Source organism: Pan troglodytes, chromosome 9, assembly GCF_028858775.2.
Source record: "Pan troglodytes isolate AG18354 chromosome 9, NHGRI_mPanTro3-v2.0_pri, whole genome shotgun sequence".
NCBI lineage: Eukaryota > Metazoa > Chordata > Mammalia > Primates > Hominidae > Pan > Pan troglodytes.
Window position 1 is genome coordinate 117,622,890 of NC_072407.2, and position 20,458 is coordinate 117,643,347.

Here is a 20,458-nt window from a genome sequence, read left to right on the forward strand (position 1 = left end):
CTTAAAACTTATTTTATTTATTTATTTATTTATTTATTTATTTATTTATATACAGATGGGGGTCTCACTTTGTTGCCTAGGCTGGAGTGCAGTGGCGTGATTATAGCTCACTGCCACCTTGATTTCTTGGGCTCAAGTGATCCTCCTGCCTCAGCCTCCTGAGTATCTGGGACTACAGGCATGCACCAGCACACCCAGCTAATTGGGTATAATTTTTACCCTTTGGGAATGTAATTCTGATATAGCAGGTAAGAGGGAACAGATGAAGGCCTGGGTGTTAGTTAGGAGCCTATTGTAATAGTCTAGGAAAGAGGGTCAAAGGACTTAACTTAGACTGGAAACAATGGTACCCCTGTAGATGGTACCCCACTACCCCTGGGTGGGGGGCGTGAAATCAATGCAACTCTAACTCCGATTGGCAGCTGAGGTGGGTTCAGGAATGGCCCGAGATAACTCAGCTGGGAGAAGAGCAGTGTCAGTCATAGAGCTCAGGGCACTAGGAGAAGCTGCAGGTGAGTGGGGAAGAGAAGTTCAGTTTAAACACGTGTTAAACAAGAATGAAAAGCAACCCCAGAGCCTAAAGAGGAGGCCAGAGAACGGCAGCTCAGCCTGGCCCTGGACTTGTTTCTAGCTGGCTGCCCTGCTGCTTTGCCCTTCCTGGGTCCCACGAAGCCCCATCTCCATGCTGCCCCTGACTGCTGTGCCTACACCTCCTCTGTGCCCCTTCGTTAGCCCGTGCATGCCCTCTGCAGCTGCTTCCCCTCGTGATCAGGGCATTTGGATCCTGAGTCCCTGTCAAAGCAGGTGATGTTCCCTGCTGTTCCTTGAGGTGGCTGGCTATAAGGGATGGATGGGCACAATCCCAGGCCTTGTGGACTAAGAGAAGAGAGGGAAGGATTTAGGGGATGGTAGTCAGTGGCAGTAGGAAATATGTGTTGTGCCCTGGAAGGAGAAAATGGATGAGTGACCAGCTTTGGGGCTTTCAAGGCCTCCTGTTGCCACAAGAATCCCTTGGTGTGGGACCCAGTGCCCTTCTGCACTCTGCCCCTGTCTGATAGTGGGCACGTGGCACTGTGGGTGGGTACCAGCTTGCGGAGATGGCTGCTGGTGAGTAGGGGGACTCAGCCTGGAGCCCCCAGCCCCCATCCTGCCTGTTGGTTACATTGTGGCTGCTGCTGCCACCACTGGCACACGTTCAGATGGTTCCCTGAGTTCCACATCAGGGATTCAGACAAAAGGAGCTTGCAACTGAAGGGGTGAGTCTTATAACAAAATTATCAGCCTGCTGTCAACCAGGCGCTCTGCCGCTGCAGAACAGACTTCAGACAGGTTGCAGCATGTCAGGCTGGGCCTGCCTGGGCTTGGCAGGGGGTCCTATGGGCAGAGAGAGTCAATTACCCAGAAAGTGTTCCACTTAACTTCCCCCGCTGCTCCCGGACCCTGCCCCAGCCTCCAAAGTCTTGCTGGCCTCTGCCAAAACACTGTCAGCCTGTGCTGGGGTTGGCCACCCGCCAACCCTGTTGTTGGGTATGTCTAGTGCCACCCTTTCTAGGGGGCCAGTGTCCTGCCCTTGTCAGCTCTAGGGCTCCCTGCGCTGGCCCTTGGCCAGTAGATTTTCATTCTTCCCCCTGCAGACTTCACAGGGTCCTTAGGTGGCAGGGACATCAACAAGCTGCCTCATCTATCATATGCACTTGGCGGGTGGCCTTCCCCATCCTGTGACATGAGCATCCCACATGTTCCTAATCCTCCTCTGTCACCTGTCCTAGTACAGTGGGTGGTCACGATTTGGGCTCTGGAGTCAGACAGACAGGGGCTTGAAGCCTGGCCCAGCTGCATGCTACCATGTGACCAGGCATGTTACTTTAACCTCTTTAAACTTGAGCTTCCTCGTTAGTGAAGTGGGAATAATAATAGTATATATCTCATAGGATTATTTTGAGGATCAAAGAACATAGCGGTTGTTACGTACTGAAGTGCCTGGCACATGAAAAACGCTCAACAAGTAGCTTTCCTTCTTCTTCCTCTTCCTCCCCACTTCCTCCTTCACCCTTTTCCTCCCTCCTCCTTCCCGCCCTTCTCCCATCCTCTTCCTTCTTCCCCTCTTCCTCCTTTTTCTTCATTTATAATCCTCACTTATCGGGAAGTTTGCTATTTCAGTTTCTCCTCTCTACTCTAGAGACCTGAATTGGGAGAAAACCTAGTTTCTTGTCCAGGCTTATCAGCTAATTCTCTTCATAAAGAATGTAGTCTACAACTCAAAACATATGCAACTAGGGTATGTTTCCCCTAGCTGGTGAACGCACAGGTTAAGGATCTTGGGTTATTTTAAGTCTTAAGGGCCACTGGTTTTTGTTTAACCACTGAAGTCTCACAGTTCACAAATATTTCCTTACTGTGCACCTCCTCAACCAGCCTAGCCATCTCTCACATGTTTGCTTTTGGTCATAAACACTCAAAAGATGCAGTTTGGACCACATGTATAATCTCAGCACTTTGGAAAGCTGAGGTGGGAGGATCGGTTGAGCCCAGGAATTTGGGACCAGCCATCTCTCAAAAAAAAAAAAAAAAAAAAAAAAAAAAAAAAAAAAAAAATTCCAGGTATGGTGGTGCATGCCTATGCCTATAGTCACAGCTACTTGGGAGGCTGAGGTGGGAGGACTGCTTGAGCCCAGGAGTTCAAGGTTACAATGAGCTATGAAGGCACCACTGCACTCCAACCTAGGTGACAGAATGAGACTCTATCTCTAAAAAAAGAAACAAAACACAACAAAAGCAAAGATGCAGTTTAGAGCTCTGAGAGTGAAATGCTATAATAGTATACCAGCTTCAACACATGCTCCGTGGGTGCAAGGCAGAACCGCTGTCATTTCGCCATTAAGTCACTCAACGAGCCCTGACTGACAGCCAACTATGTACCTGGGAGCTGAGGGTTTAAAGGCAGATAAGACACAACCTCACCCCTCAAAGAGTGAGCAGCCCGCTGGGAAGGTGGGTAAGTAAACAAATCACTACACTTGAGTGTACTGTACTCTGTGGACAGCCTAGAATAATGCTGCAGAAGGAGAGGGCTTGGGGGGGCTTGTGGGACTCAGTGGGGAGCCATGCTCTGCAGGTCAAGTAGGATTTAGCCGAGGGAAGCTGGAAATGGAAACCCACACTGTTCGTCCACCTTCTTGGGGAGATGTGGTACCTAAAGTTGGAACAACTGACTGCTTAGCGGACTTTAATCCAGCCACCAGCACTCCTTCCCAATTTAGACTCTTGAAATCTGTGCACAACGCCCTCTGTCCGAGAGACCTGTCCCTGGGGTCCAAGTCAAGGCTGCAGCAGAAGGCTGTCTCTGGGTGCATCTCAGGTGTGGGGCAGGGTCCCCCATCTGTCTCCCTTGCCGTGGAGGTGTGTTGGTGAGGTGCGACTGACGGATTCTGTGAAAAGTGACTGCACCCCAGTACTATACTAATTGTGCTAGACAGAGCTGTTTGAATACCACCGGACAGAATATTACTCAAATTAAAATGAGGCCTTAAATGTCATTATTTGTGTCATTATTAATAGCCCCTAATTGTGTTCTCTAATCATCATAAAATTATGTTAGTATTAATATTCACGTCAAAGCTGCCTAGGGAACTTGGAAGATTAAAAAAAAAGTTATGCCATATGTCAGTTCCCATGAATGTGAAGCAAGTGCTGGTTTTAGTGCGTTGGTTCAGGCTGGAGATGAGAGCGTGGCCTGCAGTGGCCAGGGACTGGGGTAGCCCTCGTCTGCTGCTCCCCGAGTGACTGACTCCTGGACTCCTCCACCTGGCAAGACCCTTGAAGGCACCAGTGGGAGCTGTTCTCACAGGACACCCTGCAGGCCTCGGGCCAGCTGCTCTCACTGGTGAGGGGATTAGACAGTGTTTGGTTCCCTGGGATATAGTACTTTCCCTTCTCCTCTTCTCCAACTTTAAGACCTGCTTCTGTCTAGACACCATAATGAAAAGTATGTTGCAATCCTAGCTGGCCTCCCTCTCCAGCTACTGGCAGACTCCACCCCAGTGTGTTTGGGAAACTACCCAAACTATCCTCTGTTGCTTGGAGAAATGGTGTGAAAGAAATAGGGTTACTTTGGGAGGCCGAGGCAGGCAGATTACTTGAGCCCAGGAGTTTGAGACCAGCCTGGGCAACATAGCGAGAACTCGTCTCTACAAAAAATACAAAAATTAGCCCAGTGTGCACCTGTAGTCCCATCTATTCAGGAGGCTGAGGTGGGAGGATCGCTTGAGCCCGGGAGGTTGGGGTTGCAGTGAGCTGCAATCACGCCACTGCACTTCAGCCTGGGTGACAGGGTGAGACCCTGTCTCAAAAATAAAAACTAAAAAATCAAAAAAAAATTTTTTTAAAGAAAAAGAAATATGGTGGAATCTCGCAGAGAAATTTATCATATAATATGGAAAGAACTTTCAGGAAATGTACTTAGAGACCCAGAATTAAAAAATATATACAAGGTGTCCATAAAGTCCAGAAACAGGTGAATCTACCTATGTCTTCAAGGATAGCTTCTTACGATAAGGAATAATAAATAATATTTAATATTTAAAGGATATTTATATTTAATATTCAGATATTTATATTTAATATTTAGATATTTATATTTAAATATTTATATTATGTTTAATATTTAAAGGATAATAAATAATATTATCCTTGTTTCCACCCTTTATGGATGACTTGTACTTTGCCGATGCTAACCTTGCCAGGCCTTCTTTGGGGCAAAACTGTGACCCCCACTATTTAGATGGGGCTCCATTCGGATGCTTGCTTTTCTTATTGGAGATGAGATGAGTGAGAGCCTCAGTTGGGGATGAGCTGAGTTACGCCTCCCCTCACATCACGTGGGACTTTGGTTCTGCATCCCCTCGGATTGACATGGGGTGTACGAGGTGGGGGGTGGGGGTAACAAGGCAGGTGGTGTCGCCAATTAGTGCTTCCCTCCCCTAGGGGATGTGTGAGGCGACTGCCTGGGACCCCCAGAGGCATCAGCCTCCTGCTGACATCACTCAGGGCTCCTCTTCATTGTTTCTCAACATTCCTTTAGGCTGCCTGCTCAGCACCTCAGCCCTCCACTAATGGAGTCCACGTGATCACGATGTGTCAGGCAAATCTGGGGCAACCGCCTCACTCTTCCCAGAGCCCTTGGAATTCTCTGGAACTGAGAATATTCAAATGCCTTTCTTGGTGAAACAGCAGGCTTCCAACCCCCCAAATATTATGACTTGAGTTAAATATAACCCAGAGCATGAAAATAACGGCACAACACGGGAGCAGGGGTTCCGGGGAGCGAGCGGCTTGCGTACACACACAGCGTCTGTCACTCTGGGTGTGGCAGGGCGTTTGCAGACCCCACAGACACACAGGCAGAAAACCCACAAAATCACATAGAAGGCTTGGTGCATTCTGGGCTGGCAAGTTGCTACTTCAGCCTGGATGGGCCTTAAATCTGCTGGTTTCTGAATATATACACAGACATTTTTTTTTTTTTTTTTTTCTGATCAGATGTGGTGTGGCTTAAAGGGTAGGAGGAGGAGCTCTCTTAACTGTGGTGGAGAAAGCCAGACGCCTGCTTTCTCAGTCATGCAGGGAGGATCGGGTAGGCCTAGGACACTTAAAGGCAGTGTCAGATGTGGCTCGGCCATGCCGATACTTATTTCCAAGCCCAGAGGGCAAACGACGTACCCTTCAGCCCCCAGATTGCCTTTTCAGATAATCTAGAAGAAGCAGCCTTGGCCTGCAGAGGGGAGGGTGGGTGGATCTGTGTTTGGGACCACAAGCCAGGTTCTGCAGTCTCCCGGCTTCCCATGTAATCGCATGCATAAGTTTGTGGTGAAAACTCAATGGGTCACAGATAAGCAAAAGGTCTTCCGAAAGTCAGACTCTTGAATTCCAAACCCAGTGATTACAGTAATTGTTGGCCTAGGGCTGGATTTGAACCAGTGAACCTAGAATAGCAGAGTTGAATAGGCCTCCTTTCAGAGCCATTCCACCACCAAGTTACCCGGCAACACAGCCACGTGGCTGCTCCTCTGCTCTTCGCTGTGGGCTAAACAGCAGATAGCTCAGGCCATTCTGAAAGAGCAGATATATTGGCGTCTTCTTTGTAATACTAATACCTTATACACGTAGGAGGATTTATAGCTTTCGTAGCATGCTTTTACTTAAGTGGCCTTCTTTGATCTTCATAATGTAAGTGGAGCACATATAATTATCCTCCACTTTACAGATGAGAAAATTGAGTCTCCGGACAGGTATCGGCCAAAGGCTATTGGCTTACAAGTGACAGAAGCAGAGTTGATCCCACACCACCTGATTGCTAGTGCTTCATTCTGGATTGCCCACTCTTAGAAGGTGCACCACTCTATCCCTCCACCGCCACTCAGGGCAGCTTGGAAATCTGGGAGAAGGCTAGCTAGGCCATGAATACTACAAAGGCAGCGGCAATATCACTAAGCTCCCTACCCTTCCTCAAATCTGTTCTTTTTTCCAGCCGTATCTCAGGCGTGCATGAGATGAAGTCCAGAGAAGTGCATGAGAGGTGAGAAGGGAAGGCGGTGAGAAAGATCTTACCCTCTCAGGGTCTCTGCTTTGTTCTCTGTGATTGCTGCCTCAAAGACAAGTCAGCAGAAATATCCCCTGTTCTTCTTGAATCTGAAAACAAAACCATGAAAGTACTTCTCCCTCATCCCTCCCTCTCCAATCACCCAATCCGAGGCACTTTATTTGAGAGGGGGCTTGGGTTGAGGAAGGGGGATTCCTATTTCACTCAGCTGCTGCTGTGAGGGTTTTAGAAACAGGTGACAGTAAGACTGAGGATATCTGTCCTGGAGTCACACCTGGAGCTGTTGATCTTTCTCCTGCTTGAGGAACATAGACATAAAGCTGTTCTTGTGGAATTCACACAAACACTTGATTTCCCCAGAACCCTCTTGCATCCTGAGACGCACTGCCCAGCTTCCCACCTCTGTGCCCCACAAACCTTCCTCCTCCCTGTCATCCGCTCTACAAAGCCCCTGCTAGAAGTTGACAAAGCTGACTGGCTGCTTAATATGCTACAGGTGTTGTTGCTAGGCAACCACCCCACTCTGCAGCTCAGACTCTATCAGCCCAGATGAAACCCCTGGTAGCACTTAACCCCGTAACTGCTTAACACAAACACTAATTACGCAGGCCCACCAAACAGCACATTTATAAGCCATAATCAAGGGTCAGGAGGGCGCATTCTCAGCACCTTCATTCCTTCCACCTACACTTCCTACCACTGAGCCGTGGGTCAGGCTGTCACAGGCAGGATTTCGAGGCCTTTTGCCTGTAAGTGCTGGTTCCCTTTTTTCTGGCCATACCAGGTGGACACGGAATTGTAGTGCTGGTCCTCCCTCTGCACTGGACTGGATTCTGCCAAAGTCAACCAAGCGCCTTCAGTTGCTGACTCTCGTCTCCAGGTAAGAGGCTGCAGAGCCTGTTCCTGCATTTTTATTGATGTTTAGGCTAAGCCTCTTGGCCTAAAACCTCATAGTTATAGAAAATTTGTTTCTCTGATGTCTGTATTCGGTTGAGCTGGAGATGACCACCCATTTTTTGATAATTCTCCTAACACTTGAGCGTTTTGCATTTCTGTGGTTCGGCTCATTTCCCCAGATGGAATAACTCACATTCCTTTAGCTTGACCAGGAATTATAGGAACCTCTAGGCATATAGATAGATACTTTTGTAGATCAAACTCTAGTAGAATTGATCTGTTCTTGAGTTGGTCTCCCACTTCTAGACTGTGATCACATCACTAACTCATTGTAGGTACTCAACAACTATTGGTGAATGCATGAACACAACCATATTTTAAATTTCCACTTCCTCAACCACAGAGTAAAGTCGACAAAGAAGAGAGAGACCATTAAGTAGCAGAGCAGACTCTCCTATCTCTTCTTGCTTCCTTTTTCTCATGAGATTAAACTGCATAAATCAGATTACAGGAGATCCTGACGAGGCACCAAGTCTTCTTTCTGCAAGTAGTCCTGATTGTAACAGGCAGATCTAGGCCTGCTGGGCCGCAGGTGTGGAGAGTCCCATCTGTTCTGGAAAGGCAGCTTCCCCCAGGCAGGCTGGGCATTTTCCCAGGATGCCAGAACACTGGATGGACTTTCAGGGGATCACTACCACCCTCTTTCCCAGCTGGAAAAACCAGTAAACCCTTGTCCTACTGGCAATTGTTTAATTATTCAAGGGTGAAGGAGCAGAGAGATCTTGCTGTTTCTGAGTGTTTGGGCTCATTATTATTTAGCAACAAATATTTCAACCTCAGAACCCCACCTCAAAGTTAGTATCCCGCTCCCTGTGAATGAAATGTGCCCGGTACTGTCCTCCCCTTGTGCGCACGTTATTGTTTAACCTTCACCAGGGCTCTCGCATATGGATGTAACCATCTCTGCCCTACATGTGAGAAACAGGTCCAAAGAGGCTAAATAACTCACTCAAGCTTGGACACCTAGTAAGTGGCAAAGCCGGCATCCTGAAGCCTCCTTTTTCCTTCACTATGATACACTGCCTCTCAGGACATTGGAAAACTAGAGCCCAGAGAGGCTGAGTGACTTGCTTGAAATCCTGCTGACAGCGAGTGGTACAACAGAGATTTGAATCAGGACTGATCTGGCTCTAAAGTTCTTATCACGTTTTGTCTTCTATATCACAACACATTTTAGAGTTATTCCTCGTTTCTGTGTTGGATGGTGCCTCCTTAGAGGCGAAATCCGAGTGTCCAGCAGGCAGCCGTGGGTTCTAGGAAGCAACGTAGACCGTGTCCTGAGCAGACTGTATTCTGAAGTGGCGGGCCTCCTTCCAGCTCTTCTCCACTTCCTTGAAAGGACCACATTGAGGGGGTGAGGAGAGAGAGAAAGAAAAGAAGGAGGAGGAGGAGGAGAAGGAAAAGAAAAGGGAGGGAGAGAAAGAAAGAGACAGAGTGAGAGAGAGATAGTAAGGAAGAGGGAAACACACACACACACACACACACACACACATAGAGGGAGAGAGGGAGAGAGAGACTTCTTGTTCTGGCAGCCCCAGTGGCTCCCTGTTTCCCCCTCACATCTTGAGTCAGTAATGCCTTGGCTTTGGGCTAAGCCACTGTTGCCAGCTGGTGGCATTAAGAGTTGGGATTGCCAGCTTGGTCACAGGTGACAGGATTGCGAACATCATCATGGCCCTGGCTCCTTCCCAGCAGACCCAATGGGTCGTAGTAAGCCCCAGTTGGGGAGGTAAATGGAGGTAAAAAGAGATTGTATCTTATGGGTCCAAGTGGGGAGGGGGCTGAAGGGCTCGCCCCATGAGTTTAACACTTTCATGCATGTGGTTTCTCCATAAAGTATTAATAATGTTCCTATAATTGATACTTCAGGGCAATAACCTCTGACAAAAACGGCCCTGATTAGCAGATAATTGAGTGTGTTGGATTGTGTCCTGAGAGAGCTGAATGCCAGGCAAGGCCCATTAGCCTATCATAATGACCCCTTTTGTCAGGTATTAGTGTCATTAAGAGCCTGCTCTCTGAAATCAGTCCCTTTATTTAACTCTTTTCCCTAATTATATGGATCATTTTACAAATCAAAGCAAATGTTTGCATACAGCCCCCAGTCATGCAATGGACTGAGGTGCTGGAGGAGCAAGCTGGAGATTTCTGAGTGGAGAGTCCTGGGTCAGGAGGACACTCTTTGTCACTGGAAGTTTTCTGGAGGAGGCGGGCCCCTAGAAGTCCAGTCAGGGTTCCACAAGGCCATGGCGCACCCTGTCGGCTCAGGTGCCAGGGTGATGGAACATCTGGATAGGAGGTGCCTTGCCAAGAGAGCTTGCAGGCCACACATAAGTCAATGCCTAAATTCATCTTGGCAAAACATGTGGCCCCTCGGACCAGCTGCTTAACACAGACAGCGCTAGGATTGAACAGGTTGGTACCAGCCACAGGGCACCTAGAAGATACAGGACTCCTGAGCTAATCAACTGGGTTATGCCCAAAGGAGACTCACATCTCTGTCAGGAAGCAGGAGCCTCTGGGAATGGCTAGGGAGGAAAAGTAGGACCAGAATCCCCCGGATCTGGGAAGATATTGCTGCAGTGGACAGGTGTCCGTGCTTAGAGCTGCCAGCTAGGTAAGCAGCCAGTGCGCCTGGGACTCTCGGGGACTTACAGCGTGATCAGCCCCCAGGCCACACACATGGAAGCTGACACAACAGGGAGCTCAAGGGACAGAAAGCCGCATTCTGACCTGCTCCCCCTGGTCCTTCTCACTCATTAAAAGGTATAGACAGTTTCCCATTTATTTGAATCCAGTCACTGGCTGACACCTTTTCCACCCTCCCCAGCTCCACACAAAGCTTTCTATCCCAGAGCAGGTTCCATGTGGGTGAATCAGAAAGAGGTCTGAGTCTCCAGCACGAATCGCTTAGAGACAAGGGGCTGATAGCTTTTTGGCAGCTAAGAAGGATATATTTTTATATATACCAAAGATGAAGGTGAAAGGATATCACTTGTTACAGGGAAGGCTCAGAGGTTGCTGAGCTGCGGATAATTTACTTATTAGGCAAAGCGATGGGTAAATTTCCGGAGAGGAGTTATGTCCTGTTGTGAGGCCTGGGCTGGTGTCTCTGGACCATATCTCCACCTCTCCTCTCCCGTTTTTGCACAGCAAATGCTCCTTGAGTTTGCTTTCCCTTGTTGTAATCACAGAGGGGCTTGTGCTCTCATGATTTGCGTTGGGCCTGGTGAATTTCCTAGCATTGGCCTTGGGTGGAGAGCTGCCAGCCATGCAGAGAAACTGCTGGGGTTTTTGCCGAGGAAGCAGAATTTTGGTGGTGGAGTGTGACATTCTCCTCTCAGAAACAATACCTTTCATTTAAGGTAAGAGAGGAGATTTGACATCCCATGAAAATATGATTTTAAGCCCTGTTCTGCTTGGGGTAGACTTTTTCTGTGGGGCCAAGTTGCTGAACCAGGGAATGCAAGCCCCTAAACTGACAATGAGGGGTGGTGGTCTGAGGTACACTACCGAAGACTCCTCTGGAAAGGGGGCTAGACATGGGGAAATCCTGCTTTCTTGCTGTAGCTCTCCCCGGGGACCAGTCCTGCTCAAACCCCAAGGAATGCTGCTCCCAGGAAACAAAGAATGTGCACTTCACCTTTCTGAATACTGGGAACACAGTGATACTATGGACGATTGGACAAAAAAGCTAATAAATATTCTATGTTATGCTAATTTCTAAGTAGTAACATAGAATTTTATGTTTATTCAATCAACAAACATTTTATTTTTTCTTTTTTTTGAGATAGGTTTTTGCTCTGTCACCCAGACTGGAGTGCAGCAGCATGATCATGGCTCACTGCAGCCTCAAACTCTCAGGCTCAAGTGATCCTGCCACCTCAGCCTCCCAAGTGGCTGGAACTACAGGCATGCACTACCCTGCCCAGCTATTTTTTTTTTTTTTCTTTTTGTAGAGGTGAGGTCTGACTATGTTGCCCAGGCTGGTCTTAAAATCCTGAGCTCAAATGATCCTCCCACCTTGATTTCCCAAAGTGCTGGGGCTCCAAGTGTGTGCCACCATGCCTGGGCATTTTTTGTTTGTTTGTTTGTTTGTTTCTCATAGAGACAGGTCTCACTACGGCTGGTCTTGAAATCCTGGGCTCAAGTGATCCTCCCAGCTCAGCCTCCCAAAGTGCTGGGATTACAGGCAGAAGCCACCACTCCCAGCCTCAACAAACATTTTTTAAACATCTCACTGCCTGGGCCCTGAACCAGGCACTGAGTATAGACAGATGAATGGGACATGGAACCTGCCCCCAAGTAGCTCATGATCTCTTATGTGTATGGTGGTGATGGGGTATACAAGATCCTTAATTCAACCCATTGTATTGATGCCGTAATAGAAATGTAGGCTGGGTGTTATGGAAATGCACAGGAGGAAATAATTAACTACTTCTGCCTAGGAAAGAAGGGGAAGGAAGGTTTTCCTGCAGATACAATGTTTAAGCTGAGATTTGAGAATCTGTCAGATGAAAGAACGAAATAAAGCACCGGAACAACAAAGAAAAGCTACAATTTATTAGGGGTTCTAGTATAATAGTCATAGTATCTCATCTTCTAGAGCAATTACTATATGTTAAATGCTTTGCATGACTTACCTCATTTGATCGCCACAGCAACCTTGTAAGATGGGTATTTTTGATATCCTTATTTTATACTTGAGGAAATAGAAGTTTTGAGGGAATTTATAAAAATTTAATAATCTGCTAGAGTCACACAATTATTAAATGTTGGGCAACCAAGATTTGAACCCAGGGCTGGGCGTGGTGGCTCACACCTGTAATCTCAAGACTTTGGGAGGATGAGACGGGTGGATCACCTAAGGTCAGGAGTTCGAGACCAGCCTTGCCAACATGGTGAAACCCCGTCTCTACTGAAAATACAAAAGTTAGCTGGGCGTGGTGGCTCATGCCTATAATCCCAGCACTTTGGGAGGCCAAGGCAGGTTGGTCACTTGAGGTCAGGAGTTCAAGACCAGCCTGGCCAACATGGTGAAACCCTGCCTCTACTAAAAATATAAAAATTAGCCAGGCTTGGTGGCACGCGCCTGTAATCCAAGCTACTTGGGAGGCTGAGGTAGGAGAACTGCTTGAACCCAGGAGGCAGAGGTTGCAGTGAGCTGAGATCATGCCACTGTACTCCAGCCTGGGTGACAGAGCAAGACTCCATCTCAAAAAAATAAATAAATAAATAAAAAAGATTTGAACCCAGACTTCTGAAGCCAGAGGGCAAGCTCTTTTTTCATCCAGTATCCTGCTTCCCTAAGCGCTGTACAAATGTTAATTCATTGAATCCTCATAATGACCCAGAGAGACAGTCATCCTTATCTTCATTTTCGGGTGAAAAAATTTGGAATGCTGTATGACGATCTGTGGTATGGAGAGTACACCAGGCAGAGCACGTTTGGGAAACTTTCCAAGGCAACTTGTGTGGTTTCCTGCAGGCCCTCATTCCTACCACCCTGGCTCTTCAGAATAATGATTCTGAGTCTCAAGTTCTTTGTGGGTAAAATGTAGAGTTTGGGAGTGAGAAGTGGAAGGGAGTGAGGTTGGTGGTGGGCAGAATATGGTCCCCCAAGGATGTCCATGTCCTAATCCCCACAACTTATGACTATGTTGAGTTACTTGGCAAAGTGGTTGTAGTGGAAATTAAGGTTGCTCATCAGTTGATCTTGAGATGGTGAGATTATCCTGGTTTGTCTGGATGGGCCCAGTGAAATCATAAGGGTCCTTGTCAGTGGAAGAGAGAGGCAGAAGAGAGAGAACCGGAGACGAGACAGTGTGAGAAGGCTCAGTCTGATATCGCTGGCTTGGAAGATGGAGGAAGGGGCTATGAACCAAAGAATACAAGACACTGGGAAGGCAAGGAGATAGATTCCCCTCCAAGCCTCCAGAAAGGAGTGAGGCCCTGCCAGTGAGACTCACTTCAGACTTCTGAACTCCAGAAATCTAAGATAATAAGTTTGTGTTGTTTAAAGCCACTAAGTTTGTGGCAATTGGTTGTAGCAGCAATAGAGTTGGAAAGTAGGATCGGTCAGCTTGCTTGCATACTGGACTAAGGAGGTCAGTTATTAATTAATCATTTTTACAAAATGAATAAAAGAGACCTCCACCCTGCTGAGTCTGTCTGTGACTCAGTGCAGTTCAGCCTTAGGCAATGCTGCCTAGGTCCCCTCAGGAGCCAGGCTCAGTGGGCCCATTCTAGGCCATCACATTCTGCACATTCTCTGGAGACCTAGGCAACAAAATATCTTTGTCATAACCACATGGATTAAAAGTGAGGGGTTGGGGAGATGGTAAGCTAACTCTGTGAGAGGCTGAATCTGCAGATCACTGAAGACGTATTCTAGGGCGAGGGGTTATTTTATCATTGGCTCATTCATTGAACAATTGTTGACTGGCAACCTGTTATATGCCAGACACTGTGTACAGAGGATACAATGGTGAACAAAAATACATTTCACCATAGCTTCCATGGAGCTATGGTTCCATGAGAGTAAGATATTAAAGTCACAAAATAGATGTGTAATTACAAATTGTAGTAAGTGCTATAAAGAAAAAGAGTAGGTTGTGATGAGATAGTACACCAGGAGGACAACATTTACACTGGGGTCTCATGAAAGGTCTCTCCTGGGAGGTAACATTTGGGATGAGACCCATGCATGAGAAGGACTTTGTGGGGTAGAGGATGAAAAAAAGCCCTTTAGGCCAGGTGTGGTGGCTCACACCTGTAATTCCAGCACTGCACAGTGGCTCATGCCTGTAATCCCAGCACTTTGGGAGGCTGAGGTGGGCGGATCACCTGAGGTCAGGAGTTCCAGACCAGCCTGGCCAACATGGCAAAACGCCGCCTCCACTAAAAATACAAAAATACAAAAAAATTAGCCAGGTGTGGTGGCGTGCGCCTGTAAACCCAGCTACTCAGGAGGCTGAGACATGAGGATCATTTGAACCTGGGCGACAGAGGTTGCAGTGAGCTGAGATCACACCACTACACTCCAGCCTGGGTGACAGAGTGAGACTCCATCTCAAAAAAAAAAAAAAGGAGCACTCTAAGGAATGAGAGCAGGAGAGCAGCAGCATATTTGAAGGCTTGATCTGGTAAGAGTGTGGCAAATTCAAGGAACTCAGAGAAGGGCTGTGAGGCAGGCAAGTAGTGCAGGAAGGGACAAATAGCATAGGATGTTGTTGGGGAAATAGGTGGGGACTTAATTGGGGGGGCTTTATAGGTCCCTTCAAGGACTTTGAACCTAACCCTGAGCAAGATGGATACCACTGAGGCGGGAAGGAGTGGCATGATCCATAATCTGATTTGTACTTTACAAAGATTAGGTTGGTTGCAGTGTGGAGAATGTTCTAGAAGGGCAGCAGAAAAGAAATAGGGAGAGCAGGGAGGAAGCTATTGCAGTAGGCAACAGGTGGTGGCAGTTTAGACAAGAGTGACAGTGCTGGTGATAACTGGGTGAATTTAACATTATTTTGAAGATAGGCTCGTCCAGACTTGGTTACAGGTTGAATATGGGAAGTAAAGGGAGGAGGCAGATTTTTGGCAGAAATGACTAAATATATGGAGATATCACTTATTGAAATGAGATAGGTTAGGGCAGGAGAGAAATTATGATGAGGGAGAACTCTAAGGGTTTTGTTTTGAATATGTAAATTTAACAAGTTTTTTATATACCTTTTAAAGATGTCAAGTAAGCACATAGGCAAGATTGGTAGTTACAAATGAAGCTGAGGTCTGGGCTAAATATATAAAATAGTGAAGTTTCATGATATAAATAGTAAAGGTATGGAAAATAAGATGAGGGCCTAAGACTGAGTCTGGAGAATCTCCAGCATTTATAGACAGTTTCTCAGAAGAAGACGTATATGTGGCCAAAAGCATATGGAAAATGTTCACTCTCACTAATCATTAGGGAAATGCAAGTTAAAACTGCAATGGTTGTTATTAAAAAGAAAAAAACGAAAGATGCTGGTGAAGTTGTACTTAAAAGGGAACGCTTTTACACTGCTGGTGGGGATGGAAATTCGTTCAGCTGCTGTGGAAAGCAGTCTGGAGATTTCTCAAAGAACTTAAAATAGAATTAGCATTTGACCCAGCAACCCCATTACTGGATATATACCCACAGGAATAGAAATCATTCTACCATAAACACATGCACGAGTATGTTCATCACGGCACTTTTTACAATAGTGAAGACATGGAATCAACCTAGATGCCCATCAGGAATGGACTGGATGAAGAAAATATGGTACATATACACCACGGAATACTACACAGCCATAAAAAAGAATGAAATTATGTCCTTTGCTGTAACATGATGGAGCTGGAAGCCATTATCTTAAGTAAATTAATGCAGGAACAGAAAACCAAATACCACATGTTCTCACTTATAAGTGGGAGCTAAACATTGAGTACACATGAACACAAGAAAACAGTAGACACTGGAGCCTCCTTGAGGGTGGAGGATGGGAAAAGGGTAAAGACTGAAGAACTCCCTGTAGGGTATTATGCTGATTACCTACCTGAATGACAAAATTATCTGTACATCAAACTCCCATGACATGAAATTTACCCATGTCACACACCTGCACATGTACCCCTTGAACCTAAAAGGTGGAAAGAAAAAAAGTGTTTAGTATTGTGAGCCAGGAATGGTGGCTCACGTCTGTAATTCCAGATACTCAGGAGGATGAGGTGGGAGGATCGCCTGAGCCCACAAGTTTGAGACCAGGCTGGGCAACATAATGAAATCTTGTCTCTAAAAAAATAAAAATAAAAAGATAAAGTTTAGTACTGCAGATACAATATCTCAGCAAGTATTCCATTTACTTCCCAATATTTCCCATCCCTCTTGCATTTAGGTAAGGCCATGGGACTAGTCCTAGTCAAAGAAATGTGAGTGGAAATCACACTGAAAAACCCATATGTAATGTTCCAGTTTCTCCTCTCTCTCTCTCTCTCTCTCTCTCTCTCTCTCTCTCTCTCTCTCTCTCTCTCTCTCCTTTCTGCAGCTACTAGTTGTTGGGGCCTCCATTACCTGGGTCCCTGGGTGACTTTGTGGAGCAGAATCCTTGAAGATATATCCTGGACATAAAACATGAGGTAGAAATAGACTCTTGTCCAGCTACTGAGATCTTGAGGTTTTTTGCTATTGCAACCCATTCTATTCTATTCTAATACAAGTAAAGAGACAGCAAAATGTATCATTAAACAGCACAGACTCAGGACCAAAACTGTCTGTTCAAATCTTGTCTTTTGCAGTTACTAAGTAAGCTGAGCAAAGTTTTTCTCTTTGTCTTAGTTTTCTTTTCTAGCAAAATGGGGAAAATGGTAACATCTATGTCATAGGATTGTTTTGAGGATTAAAGCAGTTAGAAATATAAAGTGCGTAGACTTGTACAAATAGTAAAGAGTTAGTATGGTTTGCTCAAGGAAAGGGAGGCTGCAAAAAGCACAGCAAGAGAGGAGAAAACTGGGAGACAGTGACATCATAGGAACAGAAAGACGAGAGTGCTTCAAAAAAGGAGGGAGGGGTTAACTGGTCAAACACTATTGAAGAGTTGAGTAGGATGAAGGCACTAGAGAGTGCCCATGACATTTAGTAACCTGGGAGTCACTGGTGGTCCTGGCAAAAGCAGTTTCAGTGGTGTGTGTGTGTGTGTGTGTGTGTGTGTGTGTGTGTGTGGCATGGTGGGGGACAGCTGTGGAAGACACAATGATGTGGGTTAAAGTAAGAAAATGGAGAAAGCTTCTGTATACAAGGCTGTTGGGCAGCTTGGTGGGGAAGATAGTAAATACAGAGATAGAGCGGTTGTTAGAGGTCGGTGTGGGGTTAAGGAAGGTTTCCATTTTAAGATGGGGGATTCTAGAGCATATCTAAATAATGAAGAGAAAGTTCAAGTAGGGAGGGGAAGTTGAAAATTTTAGAATGGGAGGGCGTAAAAATTGCAACAAACCCCTGAAGTGTTTTGAGATCTGGAACACAGAAGGACCAGCCTCTGCCCCCACTGGGATAGGAGGAAGGAGAAGGAGGGAAGATGGGTGTGGGTTTAGAGAAGGTGATGGGTTTGGAGGCAGGAAAATGAGGAAAGGCTCTTTTCTAAAGAATGAACTGAAGTGAGTGGGAAAGCCTTGTTCCCACAGTGATTAGATGGCAGATGTTAGGCTCCCAGTGAGGAAAAGTGGGGGTGCAGTCCTCAGGAGTGGGGCTGCACAAGAGCCTGCTGCCCACGTTGGGTGAGCATCCATTTGGAGGTTCAGCCACAGAGCTGGATCTGAACCCTATCCATGAACTCCACCCAGCATCCTCTCATCTCTAGGAAGATCTAGGACATGGTTCTCTAGTAGGACAGAGTTCAGCCAAGGACCCTTCAGTGGTATTTGGACTTCAGTTTATATTTGTAAACAGGTTTCCTACCTCTGCTCCACATAAACTCTCCTTTCCAGACAAACTATTCTGTTCAGTATGTTGCGAGCTTTTACCAGCTATTTCTGACCAGACCCCTACCTCTAGGGATTTTACGCTCTGGAGTGTCTTCTGCATCAATCTCCTTTCAGCTAAATCCAGATCATCCTTCTAGGTGAAACTCAAGCCCCAGGACTTTGAAGTCCCTCCATCCTGTCACCCCACATGACCTCACCCTTCTCTGTTTCTACAGCATTTGGCGAGTACCTCCTCCTGTTGGGAATAACACGTTCGTATCATTACATCCAGGGCCACTGTGTTGTGCTCCATGCGAATGTACTCCCTGGAGTTGTGCAGTTCACACTTGCATAGCTCCTGACGTGCCCTGAATGGCATCTCCTCAAAAAAGCAGAGATTTCTTCCAGTGAGGGCAGGAATTTTGATGTGCACATGTTTGGGTCTTCTGTGATGCCTCATTTGTAATAGGTCCTCACTAAATATTGGTTGATAGATTTGCTGTGGTCAGTGTGAGAAAACCTCAAAGAAGAGGATGCCATGGCTCCACCTGGATTTGTTCTCTAACTGGCAGGATTTTCCTTAAGCTCTGAGCCTAGATTATAACATCTTCAAAATTGAGAGACAAGGAATTCCATTCACACCTTACCCCCACCTGACATGGCAGAGGAGTGGGCCAGAAAAGGATTCCTGCCGACAGCCTCTATGGTGACCTTTGGCAGGAAGGTCTTAGATGATGGGAGATATTATCAGTGCAAATAAACTCCTTGTGTGTTGGCCAGGGCTTGCTAATTGCAGCAAACGATGATGAAATTGCTGGGCTTGGGCAGACATTCCGAAGCAGAAGAAGCATATTTGTTCAAGATGTGGGTCTCCTTGGCTGTCAGGCTGAAATCTTCACCTCTGCTGTTTCCCATCCTGGATGCTCCCAGGAGCACTGTGTGGGTGTGCAGTTTAAGATAACACAGAGTGTCTCAGGTTTGTTTGGCTTTGAATGCAGTGCCCTGCAGGTAGGTGGTGGGTGTGTCTACTTGGAGCTTGTGTGGGGCCCAGAGGCACCTCCAGTAGACTAAGTAGAGGCAAGTGAGCTGGGGAAGCTGTCCAATGCTTCTACAGCTTAGCCCTTACCTTCAGGGACCCTCAAGGTCACCCAATGCAAGCTGCCTTTAGGAGTCAGGCCAATGCTGGGGACAAAACCAAGTCAGGCAAGAATCTGAATACCAATTAAGAGACGTGGTGCTGTCACAGCCCTCCTTTGCTTCCCTTTCTGCTCCTGCCATTGCCTCCCTCCCCCACCTTCAGTATCTCCAGCCATTGTTCACCAGTGGGGGAATCCAATGAAAAGAGAAATAGGGGCTGGGCACATTGGCTCCTGCCTGTAATCCCAGTGCTTTGGGAAGCCAAGGCAGGGGGATTGCTTGAGGCCAGGAGTGTGAGACCAGCCTGGGTAACATAGTGAGACCCTGTCTCTACAAAAAAATAAAATACAATGTAAAAGAAGAGAGAAATAGGCATTGTGCTAGCAAGAAAAGAGGTCCTCTGTGGTGAAGAGAAAGAAGAAAGTACAGAGTAGATGTCCAGTGACTGCTGAAATGGACTGAAGAAGGCACAAGGGGCCAGCTTCAACAAGAGTGGGCTGGTTCGTTCCTTTAACACATGGGCTGCTTCCCAGAAGGAATTCCTTAAGAAAGGTGCAAAGGGAATTGCTGAGTGGTAGCCAAAAAACCACCTTGTCAGTTTTTTTCAAAGAGAATTTTATTCCAATTGAGACCCCACTTAACAGCTAGAAGGGCCAGCTCTGGCAGGTGTCCCTCCCCGGCCCTTCCCTCGCTGATGGCTTCATAGCCTGCCTCCCCATGTGGCTTCCTTCTTGTCCTGTGTGCTCCTGGCTCCCCTGTGCCCCAGCAGGTCAACAGGCTGTCTCTTACATTTTTGTCTGTTTCAGCTAACAGGTCTCGGACAGGCAGGCAGGAGTGGCTCGGCAGGGTCTTTCTCTTCCCAGGAAGACCGCTGCGTTTATTGTGAGGCTATCTCTGTCCTCCTTGGAGGCTCCTGAGTGTACAAATCAGACTCTAGGTCCAGGGACAGTGTGCTTGCACCCTAGGGTGTGGCTGACACGGAAACTGCTCAGATTTGGGCTGAAGAAGAAAGCACTTTTAGAATCACAGGTGGAAATTGCTTACATCTCTGTCCTTCTCAATCCCTTACTTATTCCAAAGGAACAGATAATGCTGAACTCATCTTTTCTAAGTAGGTGGCCCTGGTGAACTAGCTCCCTGAGTCTGAGAATCGGAGTCCATCTGAAGCTTGGAATTCAATTGCTCCAACAATGGGGTTCCTTGGGGTAGGCTGGGGGAATTCTCTGGCGATTCATAGCTCATGCTTTTCCCTGATTCTCCATCCCTGCCATGGGAGCCTGAAATGTGTTTTGA

The 20,458-nt window shown here is 46.8% G+C and overlaps 1 long non-coding RNA gene across 5 annotated transcripts in view; it reads left to right on the forward strand.

The window, feature by feature from the left end:
- LOC104001332 (uncharacterized) overlaps nucleotides 1-20,458 on the forward strand; it is a 334,670-nt gene that overhangs the window by 10,137 nt on the left and 304,075 nt on the right. For 4 of the 5 annotated variants that reach the window (XR_010147681.1, XR_010147684.1, XR_001707559.4 and 1 more), the window contains exon 2: nucleotides 7,383-7,478. The exons of the other annotated variant lie outside the window; for it this stretch is intronic. This is a non-coding gene — a long non-coding RNA (uncharacterized LOC104001332). The remainder of the gene's footprint in view (nucleotides 1-7,382; nucleotides 7,479-20,458) is intronic. 5 annotated transcript variants of the gene reach the window in all.